This window comes from Leucopleurus acutus, assembly GCF_964270905.1.
Source record: "Leucopleurus acutus genome assembly, chromosome: 7".
Taxonomy (NCBI): Eukaryota; Metazoa; Chordata; class Mammalia; order Artiodactyla; family Delphinidae; genus Leucopleurus; species Leucopleurus acutus.
The window spans coordinates 93,643,108-93,663,101 of NC_139150.1; the positions used below are offsets into that span (position 1 = coordinate 93,643,108).

At 42.9% G+C, this 19,994-nt stretch overlaps 1 protein-coding gene and 1 pseudogene across 2 annotated transcripts in view; both read right to left on the bottom strand.

Annotated features, from left to right (window-relative positions):
* The window catches only part of SHC3 (SHC adaptor protein 3), a gene marked incomplete at both ends in the record, with an annotated part of 148,895 nt that overhangs the window by 128,295 nt on the left and 606 nt on the right, over positions 1 to 19,994 (bottom strand). The window lies entirely within an intron of this gene.
* On the bottom strand, positions 7 to 16,834 carry LOC309964596 (keratin, type I cytoskeletal 25-like; annotated as a pseudogene). The gene is made up of 2 exons: positions 16,721 to 16,834; positions 7 to 598 (listed from the first exon to the last, which is right to left on the bottom strand). The product of its transcript is annotated as a keratin, type I cytoskeletal 25-like (transcript).

Below are 19,994 nucleotides of genomic sequence, written 5' to 3' on the forward strand. Positions count from 1 at the left end.
ATCAAATTAATTGCTTTGAGATTTCTCCTCCAGGGAGTGGAGCCTGGTGATAAGTATTTTGCTGCTTTGGTCTACCTTCTCAAGGACTTTCTTAATCACTATGGGTTTGGCCAGATCTTTGATTTGGTTTCCCACATTTCCAGATACATAATCTTTAGACTTATAACCTTTGGACTCACAAGCCCCATCATCTCCACCGATGAGGAAACAGTAGGTCTCGATTTCTTTTTCCAGGTGGACTTTGATGTCCAGGAGCTACTCGTACTCCAGTTTCTGGCCCTTGGTCTCCATCCTGACCTGGTGCAGCTGTTCCTCCAAGGGTCCCAATCTGAGCCTGGATCTGGGCCAGCTGCACACAGTAGTTGCCCTTGGTCTCTGTCAAGGAGCACTCCAGGGAGTGTTTCGTGGCTAGGAGAGACTGAAGTTCAATTTCCAGTGTTTGGGCTGAGGTGGTGGCTCCCATATCCTCATACATCTGCTGTTGCAGTGAAGCGCTGTTTTCATTGAACAAGGCCTCGGCATCCCTGTGGTTCCGCTTGGCCAGGGCTTCCTACTCAGCCTGCATGTTGTTCAGCAGAACCGTGAGGTCCACGCTGGGCTGTACATATTTGAGAAAAGGAAAACTCTAGATTTCATCAATTAATTTGCCTAATCTACTTTATATGGGATTTTGTATCCTTAAAGTTACTTATTTATAAATAAATAAATAACTTATAAAGTTATTTATAAGATTTCCTCTAAAAATAGCCTGGAGTTTATTGAAATGTTACTGTCCACACAAGAAGAATGGGCCATACTTAACAGCACTAATTTTGCCAATATCATAGATTCTTTTTCATTTAAAAGTTCATGGACATAAACTAATCAATGGTGGCAGAAGTCAGAATAGTGGGTACTCTTGGATGGGTCCTGACTGGCTGGGGCATGAGGAAGCCTGGGAGGACCTGGGAATATGCTTTTGGTCTTTGTCAGGTACTTGTGTGGGTGTGATGTATTTGTATATATATGGTGCTCTTTGAGCTGAACATTCAAGGTTGCATGGTCTACTATGTAGTCAACAAAAAGCATAAAAGATCATTGCTTTTAAGAAAACTCTCAGGCTTCCCTGGTGGCACAGTGGTTAAGAATCCTCCTGTCAATGCAGGGGACACAGGTTCGAGCCCTGGTCTGGAAAGATCCCACATGCCATGGAGCAACTAAGCCCGTGCACCACAACTACTGAGCCTGTGCTCTAGAGCCCTCAAACCACAAATGCTGAGCCTACAGGCCACAACTACTGAAGCCCGTGTGCCTAGAGCCCATGCTCTGCAACAAAGAGAAGCCACCGCAATAAGAAGCCCGCACACCACAACAAAGAGTAGCCCCCACTCGCCGCAACTAGAGAAAGCCCGCACACAGCAACGAAGACCCAACGCAGCCAAAAATAAATTAATTTTTTTAAAAAATTAAATTTATTTATTTATTTTTCGCTGCGTTGGGTCTTCATTTCTGTGTGAGGACTTTCTCTAGTTGCGGTGAGCGGGAGCCACTCTTCGTCGCGGTGCGCGGGCCTCTCACTGTCACGGCCTCTCTTGTTGCGGAGGACAGGCTCCAGACGTGCAGGCTCGGTAGTTGTGGCTCATGGGCCCAGTTGCTCCGCGGCATGTGGGATCTTCCCAGACCAGGGCTTGAACCCGTGTCCCCTGCATTGGCAGGCAGATTCTCAACCACTGCGCCACCAGGGAAGCCCCTAAATTAATTAATTTTTTAAAAAACTTTAAAAAAAAAGAAAGCCCTCAAAGTCATTTTATTTTTAATACTCAACTTTTTCTGATGAATCATGTATGTTCATTGTACAAAAATTTGGAAAACACAAACAAGCATCAAAAGATGAAAATCATTTCTAATCAACCCACCAGAATAACTTGGCTTTATAATAAATGTTGTTTGAAGCCCTGTAACACCTCAGTTTCTGTTCCCTGGCTTATAGGGCAGCTGTCAAGCTCTTTATCAGAACCTATCAACTTCAACACTGACACTAGAAGCTATGGCCGCATAGACACCACACACCCACAATGCAACCTGTTTCCAGCATCCATGCTGCTTCTTCCCAGCAGCAAAAACCAGTTGGCTGGTTTTCAAAACCAGTTACTGGCAATTACCTTGTTATTCACGCTCCACGACAAAACCCATGCTGTTCATACTGCAGCCCCAAAGAAAATTTGCAGAAGCTGTGAAGCTGAGAACCCAAAATAGGCACCAGGAAGACCAAGCAATCACTTCCAGCTTTCATCCCATCGAGTCTCAGCCTCACGTCCACCTCAGTGGCATCGAGAGCAGTGCTGCACCATCACATCCATCTCCTGGAATGGATTCACATGTTAGGAAGTTGAGCTGACACAGAGTTGGAGTTATAATCTTGTGATATGACAGTACTCTTTCTTGACTAAAGCAAATGAATAATCAATCTCTTTGACTTAAGACAGAGGTCATCCCTGACTCATGGAACTTTGGAGAGGTGAGCTCCAGATTCAATAATAGGGACACAGATGGCTCAAATAGCAAATTTTCAGGAAGCTTCTGTCACCTGCCAGGCACTGTGCCAGTTGCCCTACTAATGTTCATTCACTGCACTCCTCCTGACTACTCTATAAGACGATGCTGTAGTCACCCCCATTTCAGATAAGGGACTCGAGTCTCAGATGTACCTCTTCCTGATAGGCATCACCCTGTGGAAGGGAGATTAAGAGTTAAGTAGAGTTGTCACATGTCCAGAGAACCCAGGGTACTTGCTGTTAAGAGTAAAGCGAGAAATGTGTCTCCTGTGCAGTGGCACAAAGGTCACATGACGTGAAGAGGTAGATGCCGCAGGACAGTCTTGCTGGAATAAATGGGTTGGATGTTGAGAGAGGTAACAGCCCACTTTCAGTTTCCCTATTTCCTTTATCAGATTCTTTTCAGCTCCCTTACAGGGAAGAAATTAGCCATTTGGTTCCATAGGAACCCTATGTCTTAACGTTTCCTTAGCTAGTGCGACAATTCTCTTTTAATCTTTCATCTCACAGGGAAAATTATTAATACAAATGCCATATAGGCTTTCATCAAAAGAGCCAGGATGTCATTGTAAATGTTATCTGGTGGCGTGTGTCATCCATCTCATTTACGATGAGGAAGCTGAGTCAGAGAGAGGAAGTATGACTGGGGTTTGGTTAAAAGTAAATCACTGAGCTTCATTTCATCTGAAAATCACAGCAATGCAATAGGCCACAACTGCTATTCAAAGTCAAAGGAAAAGATGGAAGAAATATTCCCAAAATACATATTGGTATTACAGCTAAAGTCCTGTTCTAGTTCATGTGTAAAGGAGGCAAAGCTGACCAGCCCTCTTTATCCTATGGAGTGTGTCTCCATTCACCACTCTCATCCTCACTCTGACACTGAACTAGCTGCTTGGTCTCAGAAGATACATTTTCTCACCTTGAGCTTTCATTTTCTTCACCTCCCACCATCTGAAAAAATAAATTAAAAGATTATTGGACAAGATGGCCCTTGAGGTCTGCTTAGCTTCTCTCTGTGTAGTTGAACCCCTTGTAGGCCTAGTGCCAACAGCCACCTTCTTAGCCCAGCCAGCCTTCTTCTGTGGGCCCACTCACAGGGCCTTGAGCCCCAGTCTCAGTACTGGGCCTCCGTTTAATTGCACCAGACTATATCTGGATTCCTGGCTTTGCATTCCACTCCTTGCCACACTCCCTTTGCCTGGAGCCTACCTCACTGTCCTGGCTCTTAGGGAGCTGCCACCAGCCCAGGGTCTGGACTCTAACAACTGAGAACAAGGCCAAGCTGTCTCGGAAGCCTTGTCAGGGCTACAGGATCTGTTGAAATAACCCCTTCTACATTCCTAGGATTGGTGACTTGTATCTTCTCTCTTTTGATATTTGTCAGTCTTGCTGGGTTTATTCATTTTATTGATTTTTTTCAAAGAAACAGATTTTTGTTTTATTGACTTTTTTCTATTGATTTTGTTTCTCATTACATTGATTTTGCTTTTATCTTTGTTATTTTCTTATGGCTGCTTGCTTTGGCTTTATTTTGGTCTTTTTTAGTGTCGAGCTAGATACTTGGATTATTGGTTGGAGAACTTTTTTCCAATGTAAGCATTTGTGGCTATATATTTCCCTCTTGGCACTATTCTAGCTGCGTCCCACATATTTTGATATGATGTAGTTTCATTTTCATTCAATTCTATGTATTTTAAAGTTTCCTTTGAAATTTGTCCTTTGTCCCATGGATTATTTATAGGCATGTGGCTTAATTTCCAAGTGTTTGGATATTTTCCTGCTGTCCTTCCTTATTGCTTTCTAATTTGAATCCATTGTGGTCAGAGAACATAATCTGTATGATTCCAATTATTTTAACCTTGGTTAGATTTGCTTATTTTATGGCTTGAGGAATGATCTGTCTTGGTAGATGTTCCATGGGCACTTGATAAGAATGTTTATTCTGCTGTGGTTTCATGGAGGACTCTTTGGATGTCTACTTGATTCTGTGGTTAATTATGATGTTCAGCTTTGGATATCCTTGATGATTTTAAGCACAGTAACCTATCAATTGATCAAAGTGGGCTGTGGAAATCTCCATCTATAATTATGGATATATACAAGCATTTCTGTACTCATTTCTACTATAAGAATTAGTTCATATTACACACACGTTGTTGCACCATGCTCTTCTCAGCCAGAGATACCTCTTTTCCAATAAACCATAATAAAATTCTAACTCACTGTTTTAAAAGTCTATATGTTACTGCATGGTTTTGAATGCATCAGAACTTATAGCACCACTCTATTGTGGGACATTCACTTTGTTCTGTGGGTGACATTATTCCCACTGATGATTCCACTGGCCTTCTTAATTGCAATTCTGAGTTTTGATGACAAAGGCTGATGGTTGGAAGTTCTCAATTGTTGAGTGGCCTATAGTAGGAGGGTGGGAGGGCAGAGGTGAGTTTACACTGAGCCTTTAGATAAAAGGAAGTGTGACTCTGAAAATCATCTCCTTGTAGATTATAACAAATAAGCCATAAAGAAAACCCTATCATCCTTTCTTGGAAAAAGGAGCAGCTGTATCTTAGACAAAGATGAATTTATCTCTGTCGTGTAGGCATATGAAATAAGGTCGAAATTATTCTCAGGACACAACAAAACTCTACAAACAGAATATACACCAACTCAAGCAATTCCACCAAATTCTTTACATGAGCAAAATCTCTTAAATGTAATTTACAAACTAAGACGTAAACAGATAAGAGAATCCAGGATATCGTGAGATCAGGACTGTTGACTGAGTGAGAAATGTTTAGCTTGGAGAGGAGAAAGTGAGGGAAATATACCTCCAGCTCCCAGCATCATGGAGGGAGGTTGCCTAGTGTAATCCAAAAAGGACCAGCAATGGACTGGTTCCCCCATTGAACAGGCAGCATCCTGACTCCAAGGGGCTACAGCCCCTGTTACCGACAAATGGCAGCCAACATCTCAGCGTCCCTCTGACTGTGGCCAGTCTGCTGTGGAATGTCTTCCCCCCCCTCCCCCGCAACCGCCCCGTCAAATGCCATGCCCACTCCCACCTCCAAAGTGTCTCTCACTCTGGTTCTCCTGCTTGAACATCCTCCATCCCTCCACCTACCCAGATCTGGACAATCTTTCAGGACCCAGAAAAAAATCCCACACCCTCTGAGAAGCCTTTCTTGATAACTCCAGCCACCACCAATCTCTCACCATGCCATTAGCACCTTATTAAACATGATATTTTTTTCTGTCTTTTTAAAATGGAGCAGCTTTTCCTCCTCAACTGGATCACAAGTCCCTTTCGGAAAATCACCCTGTACCTCTTTCACAATCTACAATACCTTCCACAGGACAAGGCAAGTGACTGAGTCCTCAAAAAGTACTTGTTGATACACTCATTTTCCCTCATTCTTTTTCATAAATCCACGTGCTTTAATTAAAGGTGGGGGCACGTGGAAGTGTGCAGGAGTTTAGCTTTCTGTTTGGAAACGTCCTGGTGACATTTGGCTATACAGTATTTTACCTTAATAATGCTTATTCATGGCTATCATTAAAGTTGATTCTCTTACTGAAACCCTTCTGTAATTAGCTTTAAAGAAAAAGAGCAATAAAAACAAAATTCATGGGTCTGCTAATAAGGCTTCTCATCTATGGAACAGCCTGTAAAGACTTTGGGTGGGCTGTGTCATACATGCCAGTTCATGGAAAGAACAATCATCAAGGGATTTTTAAACAGAATGGAGTTCAAAATGTGCCTCTCTGAAGTTACATTCTTAATCACCAACCATATATAAATAGGCCCACAGGTCACCCTCCTCACCAGTCTCTTTTGTTCTGTCACATTCCCCAGTGTCCTACAGTCACCTTGATTCCTCCTTCTTCACATGTTAAGTGTTTATCACTGGCTCTTTCCCCAGGGAAGTTTTGGGAAGAGCCAGCTGACCTCCTTTTCCACAATTCATGGCCTTCTATCACACATCTGTAAAGCACCCTCTGGAGAATGATTTCCTTGAAAGCAGGACCATTTAATTCATCTTGGATTCTCAGGAGCCCCAGCAATAGGCATCAAGTAGGTTCCCACTAAGCATGGATTGAATCAATGAACACAAAGACAAACCCACAGGGCTATGGAGATCCTAAGAAGTGATCATTAACTCTGCCTCATACACTCTGCTGCTGAGTCTTGAAAGCTAACAGAGAGTTATTTCAGACCAAGATAGAGTGGACAGAAAGGGCCCAGAGCGGGAGAATTTGAGCTAAGGCCAGAGTTGCAACTGGTTTGGGGAAAACAAGCTGTTTCATGTGGCTGAAATATTGGTGGTTGAGGGGCAAAAGATGAAGCTCAAGAGCTAAACTGAAGCCAAACCATGAAAGTTTGTGTGTCATAAAAAGGCATTTGGATTGACTTCTACAAGCAAAGGCAAGCAACGAGAGCTTTTCATTAGAAAGATGAGAGATATTTATTTTACAAAGGTAAATGATTCACCACATTAATAGAAAAAGGGTGAAAAATATATATTTATCTCAAATGCTGAAAACTAATTTGGAAGTTCATTTGGAAAACTAGGGTTATAGGAAATGTTTATTAACTTGTAAAAGTGTATATAATAGTAAATGTCCTCCTTTATAATAAGTACAGAAGACTGACTTTGTAGCCAGAAGTGAAAAAGTCACCTTCAATAAATGGATAAAGAAGATGTGGCACATATATACAATGGAACATTACTCAGCCATAAAAAGAAATGAAATTGAGTTATTTGTAGTGAGGTGGATGGACCTAGAGTCTGTCATACAGAGAGTGAAGTAAGTCAGAAAGAGAAAAACGAATTCTGTATGCTAACACATATATATGGAGTCTAAAAAAAAAATGGTTCTGAAGAACCTAGGGGCAGGAAAGGAATAAAGACACAGACGTAGAGAACATACTTAAGGACACAGACATAGAGAACAGACTTAAGCACACAGGGAGGGGGAAGGGCAAGCTGGGACAAAGTGAGTGAGTGGCATGGACATATATACACTACCAAATGTAAAATAGATAGCTAGTGGGAAGCAGCCACATAGCGCAGGGAGATCAGCTCGGTGCTTTTTGTCCACCTAGAGGGGTGGGATAGGGAAGGTAGGAGGGAGATGCAAGAGGGAGGAGATATGGGGATATATGTATATGTACAGCTGATTCACTTTTTTATAAAGCAGAAACTAACACACCATTGTAAAATAATTATACTCCAATAAAGATGTTTTAAAAAAAATTAAAAATAAAAAAGTCACCTTCACCAATAGAATTGATTACTGTACTCTAGGTCCCATGAATGTAATAAGAAAAGAAAAGGTTAATATTAGCTAAAACTTATTGTACACACAGGCAAAAATATTTGCCCAAATGGAAAGATTCATGTAGAAGAATGTTCATTATTTTACAATCTGTGATAAACTGGAAACTGTCTACATGTCTAACAATAGGGAACTGACTGAATAAGTATTAGCACCTCCTTGTATATGAATATTAAGCAAATGCCAAAAAGAATGAAGCAGAATTATAGGTACTAATATTGAAAGATTTCCAAAGCATATTAAATGAAAAGAGCAAGTCACAGAACTATGTATGTAGAATACTTTGCTTTGTGAAACAGAAAGGAAAAAGAAAAGATAAAAGAAAGGAAGAAAAATAAGTGTGTATGTGTGTGTCTGGAAATATAAATAACAAACAGGTGATGGTGATTACCTCTGAGAGGAAGAAAATTAGAAGGGAAAGCAGCTGAAGGGAAACTTTGAAACATCTAAGTAAGACTATATTTTTTAGCCAATTTAAAAAGAAGAGTCTTTCCCAAAGGAATCATCTGAAGACCAGTTAGTTTATTGTAATAATCACAGAAAGAAATGGTGAAGGCATGAATCAGGACAAAAGGAAGGGAAAAGAAGATCTGAAACCCTGTTGAGCAGAAATGATAGTTTAGTGACTGAAAAGATGTAATAAGTTTAGGAAAAGGAGGTATTCAAGGATGGCGATGAGGTCTCGAGTTTGGGAAGCAGGTGAGCCGTGACACCATTAACTGAGGAACAGAATGTAGGTGGGAAAGGTCATGAATTCAGTTTGAGACCTATTTCATTTAAGAGGCCATGAAACAGTGGATGGGCATGTTGGATGGTCAGTAAGCAATACAGACCTGAGCCCAATGTATGCCACTGCCCTTTGACACATGACACTGGTCCAAGCCACCTTCACCGCTCCTAATTGTCTCCGAACTGCCTCTACTTTCATTTCTGCCTTTCCAATCTGTTCTCCCCACAGAAGATAGAATAATCTTTCAGAAAATCTCCAGTGGTTTCCCACTGCACTTGCCTGGTGCTGGGACACCTCCTAGGTACCCTCCCCCTGACTCAATACACTAATTACATTGGATACAGTCAGTTTCTATCTCCTCCTCCTAGAATGCAGTACACATGCACGCACACACACACTCATGCACAAAAACACCTGCACACCAATCCCATCCATTTTCCTGGGTATCTAGGGCTCCACTTCCGTATCACCTCCTCAGAGAAGCCAATCTTGATTTCTGTAACCTCACTACCAATGTGATCTCCTGGTATTTTCTCTCATCTGTCTCTACTACTGACACTGAAAGAGCAGGAAGCATGCTTATTTAATCACCTCTTTATCCCCAACTCTTAGGACAGGGCTACCCCAGAATGGCAATTCAATAAACACTAGTTGAATGAAATAATTGATTAGTATATTGATGGAGGAATAAATTAATAAGTAGAGGGTAAGTCTGTTCACAAATAATCAGAAATAAGAAAAAATAAAGAGGAACCTGCACAGCAGATGCTGGGAGTCTGGGAGAAAGGTTGTGAGGTGACAGCACCAGGTGAAAAGGAGTTTTTGATTTTATAATTAGGGGGTCACCAAGGAACCTTTTCCAGACACTGTCTGCGGATCGGGAGCAGCCAATTGTCTCACGTTGGTGTAAATAAGGTGAGAGAAAGTGAAATGAGGAAGGAGGGGGTGGGAGAGGGAAGAAGGGATGCTTGGAGGGGAAGCTGTTTTAGGTACAAGAAGCCTAAGGATGAGGTCCACAAAAATAAGTTATATTTTTTTAAAGGTAATACTCAAAACTCATCACTTGCTAATCATTGTGTGACATGTTACTATCGTCTACACCCTTGAAGTTGAGACTCTGCAAAGCTGTGTTACTGCACATCCTTTCCCACCTCCCAGTGGAAGCAGGGTATAACTATTTATACTACAGGAACTGGCAAACCCTATAAATCATGACGTTTTAGTCCACAAAGCCAGATGTTAACGTTTCCCCGCATAGCCCTTCCCTGGGAGCCTTAACCAACAGATAGCACAGGAATGAGGGTTGGGGCGGGGGAGGTGGGAGGGTATTTGCAATAAAAGGACAGGAGTTTGTGGGCCACACTGGAACATCAGAACCCCCTCTCCTGGCCATCATTTGATGACTTTTATTTTCTTCTCCCACATGAGTAAATAAGTCTCTCTGCAAACAAGGTTATTATCTATTACAGGAGTTGCTACTTCCAGCAAAAAAATCGCAGCTCAGTCCTTTAGATCGTGCAGCCACCACCGCCTCACAAATAACCATCCATAAAATAGCAGTGTCTCCAGCTCAGGGACCAGGAGGAGAGCCTGGAGGGGGGCAGTCCTGAAGGAGTGAGACCAGTGGGACCAGTGAACTTGTTACGACCTCCGGTGATGACGTTAGGTGTGACACCATCATTCGTCAGGTGCAGGAGGCCGTTCCAGCCTCCATTCTGGACAAGACACACTCTATTACCACTGGTCCTATAAAGACCTATTTCACAGCTCTTCTGGTGAGTAGCGTGTCATAGTTCATCTGTCTCGTATTCCAGGACCTTAGTTTGAGGGTTAGGCTTGAGGAATTTTTAAAGGTGTCTCCATTTGGTGCCCACAGAAATGGTAAAGAAACCTGAGACTCTTCCAGGTGGGTTATTTTGTCATTTCTTACTCTCATCTCCATTCTTCCAGAGAATATGAATCTCCTTAAGTGTTTGAGTCAGCTAGTGGCCACTCTAGATGAGACTCCAAAAGTTTGTGTACAGCCTGTGATGGTAAATTTCACGTGTTAACTTGGCTGGGCCACTGGGTGCCCAGATACGTGATCAAACATGATTCTGGGGGCTTCCCTGGTGGTGCAGTGGTTGAGAATCTGCCTGCTAATGCAGGGGACATGGGTTCGAGCCCTGGTCTGGGAAGATCCCACATGCCGCGGAGCAACTGGGCTTGTGAGCCACAACTACTGAGCCTGCACGTCTGGAGCCTGTCCTCTGCAACAAGAGAGGCCGCGATAGTGAGAGGCCCGCGCACCATGATGAAGAGTGGCCCCCGCTTGCCACAACTAGAGAAAGCTCTAGCACAGAAACAAAGACCCAACACAGCAAAAATAAATTAATTAATTAATAAGAACAAGTCACCAAGACCTGCAATTAAAAAAAAAAAAAAACAGATGATTCTGGGTGTTTCCGTGAGGGTGTTTTTGGATGACTTTAGTATTCAAATGGATAGACAGACTGAGTAAAGCAGACTGCCCTCCCTAATGTGGGTGGGCCTCATCGAATCAACTGAAGGCCTGAAGAGAACAAAAAACTGACCCTCCTGGGAAAAGAGGGAATTCCTCCTACCTGATGGCCTTCAAGCTGGGATAATGGCTTTTTCCTGCCTTTGGACTCAAACTGAAACACTGGCTCTTCCTGGGTCTCAAGCCTGCTGACTCACCCTGCAGACTTCTCAGCCTCCATAATCACATGCACCAATGCCTCATCACAAATCTCCTTCTATATATATGCACATCCTATTTGTCCTCTTTCTCTGGAGACCCTGGACTAATCCACTACTATAAAAACAGTTTGGGAGAAAACCTGTTCCTAAAAGGATCATCTGGTTGCTAGAGGAGAACCCACCAGGGCCAGGAGGTAGGGTGGTCCAGGGGAGCCTGAGCAGGGTGGGTGTGGAGGTACAGCTCCCACCCCATCCCCTGGGGGTGTCCATCAGAGGCATCTCCTGAATCCCAAAGTCATCACCTCTGAAGGAGAAATCACAGAGGCTGGCCCACCTCCTCTGCCTCGGGGACCACAGGGTCGAATGCAGGGATGTTCCAGGGCCTGTGACCCTGACCGCGCTCTGCCAGACTTGGAACCGCTATTAAGCCTAATCCTGCAACTTACTCATCAGAACCTTGAGTTCTGTCAGTGCTGATGTGGGAGCCCCCCCAGCTCCGCAGGATTCAGGAAGCGGGGGAGGGGTGTCGATGGCTGTGAGAGGACACCTGTAGAAGCTGGCTACCGGGCACCTTTTAGATCATTTCTCTTTTTTTTAATGTTGATATATTTTGTATGTTGTATGTATGTGTGAAAATTTCCACAGCAAACGTCTACATTTTATAAAGAAAGGTTTACAAAAGAACCAGGTGAGTGACATCACAAGAGTGACATCTCTGCTGCCAGCAAGAAAAGGTGGCTGTTCAGTCTCTGTCTTTCGAGTCCATGACCGTGTTTCTCTGGGGGCCCTGGGGCCCATTTGAAGACAAGTCCCAGCCTCTGGAGGCTGCCTTTCTCTGCCTGTCCCTCTCATCATTCCTGTCTTTTAGAAATAATTCAGTGTCGGCAGAAGCAGGCTGTGGGGACTTCTGCTTGAACAGGCCTCTGCTCAGGAAGATCAGAGGATCCAAACTGAGGTCCGGAGGGAAAGGAAGTGAGATGGATGTGCCAAATCCTAGGAGGTAAAGGGCTCTTCAGGATCCAACATGGTGCAGCCCAGTGGTCCCAGCAGGACCAAGTTGCGTGCATACACTGCATCCACCTCCAGGAGGACTGATGTGTCATGAAAGGGGCTGGCTCTTCCACACAAAGAACACTCAAAACAGTTATGTTTTCATTGTTTTCTCCCAAGAGGTAAAAGCATTGTTACTCCCTCTTTGGGGGAAAGCATAAGGGACCCCGATTTTATAGTGTTTCTGCTGAAAACCAGGCTAGGGCTAGTTTTCCATCAAGAGAGCTAGAACTGTGTTGTGGTTTTTCAAGATGTTTTTAAACGGAAGGTTTCTATATGGGCAAATAGTATTAGAAATGCTGAATATTTGCAAAGCAAAAAGCAATAGGATTGAACCTTATCTGTCGGTCCCTCTAGAATGCCAAACAATTATATTTAATTGTCAGAAGGATCCCAGCAGAGAGCACTACTGGTGGGAAGTTGGGTGAAAGTCAAGTTCCACTGAGTTTGCAGGTTTGATACAAGTTTAAATTCTTAAAATTTAGAAAGAAATCTTTGCTGCTTTTTCTGCCCATTCAATAGACAGAAGTGAGGAAATGCTCTTCTGAGGGGCCTTCACTTTAGAAAAACTACACATTTCAAATGACACACTAGGATGGCTTCAAGTCTAAAGTAAGCAGCCAGCGTTGGGAATTCTCTGGCCGTCCAGTGGTTAAAACTCCACGTTTCCACTGCAGGGGGCACTGGTTCAATCCCTGGTGAGGGAAGTAAGATCCCACATGCTGTGGCCAATAAATAAATAAATAAATAAATAAATAAATATAATAATAAATAAAGTAAGCAGTGTCATAACAACAAGCTCTTTGGACATTCTTTCTCAGAAAGCCTTGGCTTTGAGGGGGTTCAGATATTCTGATGCCACTGGGCATCAGGAACACCAGTGATAAGGTGAGGCTCCAGTCCCTCAGCTCTCCCTTCTCTGCAGCTTCTCTTCCAGCATCTAGGTTTCTCTACAGCTTCTGCAGGAGATGAGATCATGGCTAGAAACCCAGATCTCTGCAGGAAGGTGGTAGAACTTGCCAGACCTCTCTTGTCGAGAGGCAAGGCAAGTCTGAGCCCAGAATCTGAGGGCCAAAGACCATGGGTGCCCTGAGCTGCCATCATCTGCCAAGCAAGAGCAGAGGCTGATCCGAACCTGAGGCACCGCACAGAGTCAAGAGGATGCAAGGGGATGCCAGCTCCCCAAGAAGAGCAGCAACTGGTCCTCTCCTCCCAGGCATATCAGGGGTGCACATGGCACCTTCTGCCCACCAAGGTGAAGAGCACAGCATTGCCTGAACCATGGAAACTCCCTCTTTGGCCTGGCATCTTGCTGGAATCCAGTGGTTCTCATGGAGATTCCTGGCCCCCCCACCCTCCAAGTTTAACTAGTGCCGTTCTGTTTGTTTTAGGGAAACCTCGCCAATCCTAGTGCTGGGAGGCACAGACTGACACACAGCAGCATGCCACCCTGGTGGAGGGGAAGGAAGAGGCAAAACCACATGGGGACAGAATGATTTGTTGTTTCTTTACCTCAACTGAAAATCAATACTTATGAATTTGCAGGACCAAAAGCAACTTGTAAGATTATTGTATGATTGCACACACACACACACACACTCACACCTCACGGTCAGCATCCATCCTGTTGTGCACTAACACACACACACACAGAGTTAACATCTACCTACTCAGTAGGCCATTCTTACACTTAATGCCTCCCACCATAAAGACATTCTTTATCCACTGCATATTGTAGATTTCTTCTGCTAAAATTCTAATTTTTTTCTTGTCCTTTACCCAGGAAATATGCACAACTGATCATTTCTTTCCATTTCATATGAAACTATCTTATTTCTTTTTTTTTAATAACAACTTTATTGGAGTATAATTGCTTTACAATGGTGTGTTAGTTTCTGCTGTATAACAAAGTGAATCAGCTCTACATATACATGTAATCCCCATATCCCCTCCCTCTTGCATCTCCCTCCCTATCCCACCCCTCTAGGTAGACACGAAGCACCGAGCTGATCTCCCTGTGCTATGCAGCTGCTTCCCACTAGCTACCTATTTTACATTTGGTAGTGTATATATGTCCATACCACTCTCTCACTTTGCCCCAGCTTACCCTACCCGCTTCATGTGTCCTCAAGTCCATTCTCTACATATGTCTTTACCCCTGTCCTGCCCCTAGGTTCTTCAGAACCATTTTTTCTTTAGATTCCATATATGTGTGTTAGCATATGGTATTTGTTTTTCTCTTTCTGACTTACTTCACTCTGTATGACAGACTCTAGGTTCATCCACCTCACTACAAATAACTCAATTTCGTGAAACCATCTTATTTCTAAATTAAGTAATTCCATTTAACTTAATTTGTCCTTGGGTATTTTCATTTAAAATGCTGAATCCTCATTGTGCTTCTCTCTGAACCCCACAAAACTTTCTGGGCAGCAGCACCATGGGGTCTGGCCCTGGCCCGGAGAAGCACACCCTGATACAGCAGTGCAGCCCAGAAGCCCCGTTCTTCCAGATGCATGAGGTGCAGGAGCAAGGAACTGCCCCAGCCATGACACCGCCTCCTCCCCCATGTCACAGGAGCCTGGCTGAGCTTGTGCTCAGCCCACCCTCTACTTCCTGCGGCCCCATGTAAAGGTCCAGAGAGGCGGGCTGACCTCTTGAGCTCCACACTCTGAGGTGGCCAAGTGGATCTGGGGTCCCAGTGTCCAGGCGCCCCCCAGACCCTCCACATCCAGGCCACGTCCCTGCTGGGAGACACGACAACCAAGCAAGGGGCTGCAGGCTTCACAAACCCTTCAAGATGAGCCTGTTGGCTGGAAAGACAGCCTCTTACATGTTTTACATGTTTGCTGCCCAAGTGTCCCATTACCACTACTTTGCTTCAATGATATTTATCATGTATTCCCCAAAAGCTGACATATATTCAAAGACAGAACAGAGTGGTAGCGTAGAAGAGCAAGAAGTCTACTCTTTGTGAGATTAAAGTTTCATCAAAAGCTTATCTTTTGGAATTATTTTCTCTTAAACATGAATATAAAAGCAATGAATGAAATAATCAGGTATTTCTGGAAATAAAACATTTACTATTTTCTAATGACCCTGTCCAAAGTCATTACATGTTGTGTGTGTGTGTGTGTGTATATGTGTGTGTGGTGTATGTGTGATGTGGTGTGTGTGTGTGTGTGTATATGTGGGTGGGACAGGGTATATGTGTGTGTGTGTGTATGTATATGTGTGATGTGTGTGTGTGTGTATGTGGGGGGATAGGTTATGTACGTGTATGTGTGTGTGTGTGTGTGTGGTATATGTGGGGAGGTGGGCTATGTATGTGTGTATGTGTGGTGTGTGTGTGATGTAGTGTATATGTGCACACACACATTTAATGCATCTGTTATACTTGTGTCACATAAAAAAAGAGATGTCCAGATCAAATTAGTAATTTTGTCTATTAATCTCAAAAGAGTTTCTTAAACTGTTTTTCAAACGATTTAGACAATTTACATGTAAACCACCCATTTATGAGATTTTTCAACAATTTTAAGAAAAAAATCAACTTTTAAAGTTGTCTTCTACATCAAGGAACAATTTTTTAATCTAAAATTAAAGCAAAATTCAATCAGTCTCACCATAATGATATATCATGGCTATACTTGAAATAGCTTTGTTGATGACAGTTTAATATGACCTTAGCTCACAGTTATCAAAAGAACACAACGTTAAGAAAAAAAAGTTTAGATATTTTTGCTAAGAAAAAGATTTAAAATATTTTTAAAGACAGTGAAAAAAAACTACCAACTGAGAATAAATTTTAGAGTACAGTTAATAAAGACCATCTAGGGCTTCCCTGGTGGCACAGTGGTTGAGAGTCCGCCTGCCGATGCAGGGGACATGGGTTCGTGCCCTGGTCCAGGAGGATCCCACATGCCGCGGAGCGGCTGGGCCTGTGAGCCATGGCCGCTGAGCCTGTGCGTCCGGAGCCTGTGCTCCGCAACGGGAGAGGCCACAACGGTGAGAGGCCCGCATACCGCAAAAAATAAATAAATAAATAAATAATAAAGACCATCTATAAAAAGCAATAGAACATTTATAAATAAAATGAATAATTTATACCACCCTAAATATCATCAGATTTGCAAATGGGGGAAACAAAATATTTTTTAAAGAGCTCTTGTAAAAACAAGGCTTCATTCCAAAAGAAAAACAATCCAGCATACCAGGAAATAATTCAGTAGTTCTCTGTTAAAATCTCCTGTAAACAGCTCGTATCATAGAGCTATTATCAGTAAAGATATAACACTCTTTGCAGACCAAAACCTCAGCTGTCTGAGGGAGGCATCACGGGATTTATGGACACATAACCTACTTTCTCACTGTGTTGCTGGTGATCAGCGAACACTTGGGCCTCTAGATTCTTGCCATGGGCACTCAGGTCAGTCCTAAATGTGGTAACTTTTATCCTGTTTTGAGTCTGTGGCATGATGTGCTGTAAAGAGAGCCCTTCTTTTGGGGAACCCCCCCCCCAGGGCTGCCAGCTAGCCCAGGTACCTCCCACACAGTATTGCCTTCCACTGCTGGGGGGCGGGAGGTGTCAAGGCTGAACCTCAAGACCACGCTTGTCTTCAAATGGCTACTCCACCTCAGCCAGTGCCTATTTTTAAGAACTGACTCCCAACTGTTCATGTCTATCTTCCCTTCCTAAACTGTTCTCTCTGTGGATCTGCAGGTGGAACACCCAAATAGCGCCTTTGGGACCTGCTAAAGACGCTTATCAGCCCCCATGGGCACTCAGGCTCATTGCCAGCTTGGACTTTTAGGCAATAGAATTTGAAAGTGGGTAGCAGCATAATCAACACTTGTCTGTATTTCTCTAGGCCTTTCAAGTTCAAATTTAAAATAGTTTTAAAATAGGGTTGTAATGAAAATATTCATTGCTCTTAGCTGTTACGATGTTCCTTTTCTGTCTATAAAGGGCATATTTTCTTGTTCTTTCCCTTTTGTGTCACCAAAAGAAAAAACCCAGTGTCAGGCATACTTAGGCAGGTACAAAGGTGCTGCCAGTGGGGTCTCCTGATGTAAATAAATACAAACCTGGAAGCTGCCTGGACTCTTCCTTATCTGCATACCCTCATGCTGCTATTAAAAGCAGACTCAAGTGATGGCACGAAGGACAAATTAAACATGCTCTGAGCTTGGAATTCTACTGCTGCTCAGGTACTTCTATTTTTAAATTTTAAATCCTTCATTAATTAATATTACAACCTGCTGTTCAAATAGTTCGATGTTTCCTAATTGATCAAAACCAGCCAGACTTCGGGATTTTACAATTTCCACTTTCATGTAAGTAGATTACGTTAAAATATTTTTGAAGAATAAATCTGTGTGCAATATCTTAATATTGTCTGTAGGTAGGTATTTCTATGAGGCAGGAAATCTATAATTATACAGCAGATGAATCTTCCAGGAAAGTGGAAAACATTTGGGGGTTTTCCTTAATTTAGAAATACATTTAAATCAAAGAGAATAAGAAGTTCTTTCCCAAACCCTAAGCCTTTAGATTTTGCAGCTGAGTTACAGGCATGTTACAAAGATTGCCCCTTTCTATCTACCAGAGATCTTTTAAAGTAAGGATACCAATAAAACTATTTACAAGTCAGCAAATAATACCAAATTAAGTTTTTTTCAGTTTTGTGATTTTTCAAGAGAATAAGTTCATGGTTCTAAATTCAACATGGGCAATTCAGAAATGTGTACCAACAGAGGGCCACGTGATATTGTGAATCAAATGTGCACAGAAGAAATTGTCCTTTAGTGTCTGGTCTCCTTTGCTGTGTGATTTCAAACTTTTCCAGGGAAGCCTGAGCGTCCTATGTTGCCGCCATTCACCACTGAAGATGGGCCAGACCACAGCAAGGGGCACTGACAGGGCCGTGCTATATGCCCCCAGGTCACTACAGTCTCATGGCACAACAATGTGACCTGAAATCCAGAAGGCTCTGGGCAGACCCAGCCTTCTGCCTATTTGAGTGTTGCTGCTACTTCTGCGAGGTGTGTCACAACCTAATGGCCCAGCAGAGCAGACTAGTTTTAGTTGCTCATCCTTCTTCAGCCACAACTGACATTTAGAACTGGATGTCTGCCTTCATCCTTCAAAAAGCAAGAGTAAAGCCCTAAGCAAAGTGAATGATTTCTTTTTTTTAAGGAACACTTTAAAGGCATAAGTTTGAAAATTCTCCCTCCATTTGGAAACTACCCTCTATGTGCAACATGACAGGTATAAAAAGCTTTGCCAACATCCATCTATTTCAAACGTAGGCTGTTTTTTTCTTTAGATAGCAATTATACTAATATGCCACGTAATATACTCTGGCATCACCTCTTCACCTCAGAGTTGTCAGGGATTTTTGTTTGGTTTTGTTTTTTCTTTTTTTCTTTTTGTTTTTGGCTCCTGGTTATATAATTTAAAGAAGAAATACAAGAAGAATATTCTTTTATAATAAACTCAACCTGCTGTGCATACTTTATGCTGATCTTTATCCCTTTTGTAAAATATATTATTAATCCATTTTCAGAAGTTAAGAATGAAGATGAAATTAAAAAGCAGCTTCAAAAGGAGAAAAGGCCCATGTTTAATGCTAATGATCATATTCCTTTGTCGATACTTTTTAGATAGTTAAAGATAATCCACAAAGTTAACTGTTTCCTTTAATATTTGGTTCAAAATTACCAAGCTACAACATTTTCCCTGGGGATGTGATCTGTAGAATTTTTAAACTGGATCTGTAGCCAGTATGTATTGACTAGATGGCCTGCAGGTTTCTCAATGGGGTTGACAACACTGGAGACAGAGTTTGAGTCTCATTTCTTTTTAAACAAAAAGCCATGCCTTGGAGTGACCAGTCTGAAATAATGTAGTTTTGACCCCTTCCCCCTGTCTGTAGGCTATCTGCCCAGCTGGAGAGCGCTGTGGTGGCTCTCTACTGCCCGGCAGCCAGGAGGACATGATAAGCATGTGGCAGGCCAGTTGAATGCGGCTGAGTATTTGTTCTTTAAATATCATAGAATACTTGCATAAGGGAAGAATTTTGTGGACTACATCCGGCGTGATTGTATAATTCCTTGTGTTGGAGGAAAAAAATCTCCTTTCCAGCCTGTGGCTCAGCTCTCTTTAGCCTATTTAAATGGATGACTACAGTCCCCAAGGAAAAACAGTCCCAAATTCTCCTTCTGCTGCTGTTAACCAACACAGTTAGGTATGGAATGAAAGGCAGACACTAAAGCTGGGTAAGAAAGTACGACCCATCTGGTATAAAGCAAGGACAGCACTTGGCCTGCACTGAAAGGAGCTGGAAATTCTTGCTGTGGCAGAAATGAAACCACCTACCCTGCCGCCTGGGGCAAACACAGCAGAAGTAGTGACACCACCTGCCTTTCTCATCGCAGGGGCTGCCCAGTTCCTCCAAGTATGTTCACTGTACCCTAGGTAGGCCTGATGCACAGTTTCCAAGGATAGTGGTCCATGCGGAGAGGGGTACTGGCCGGACACATGGCAAAGCGAGGTGGCAAAGGCATGCCAAAGGAGCGGAGCCAAGGGAAACCAGGACAGAGTGAGGTCACCGATTTCAAACCGTCTCCCAATG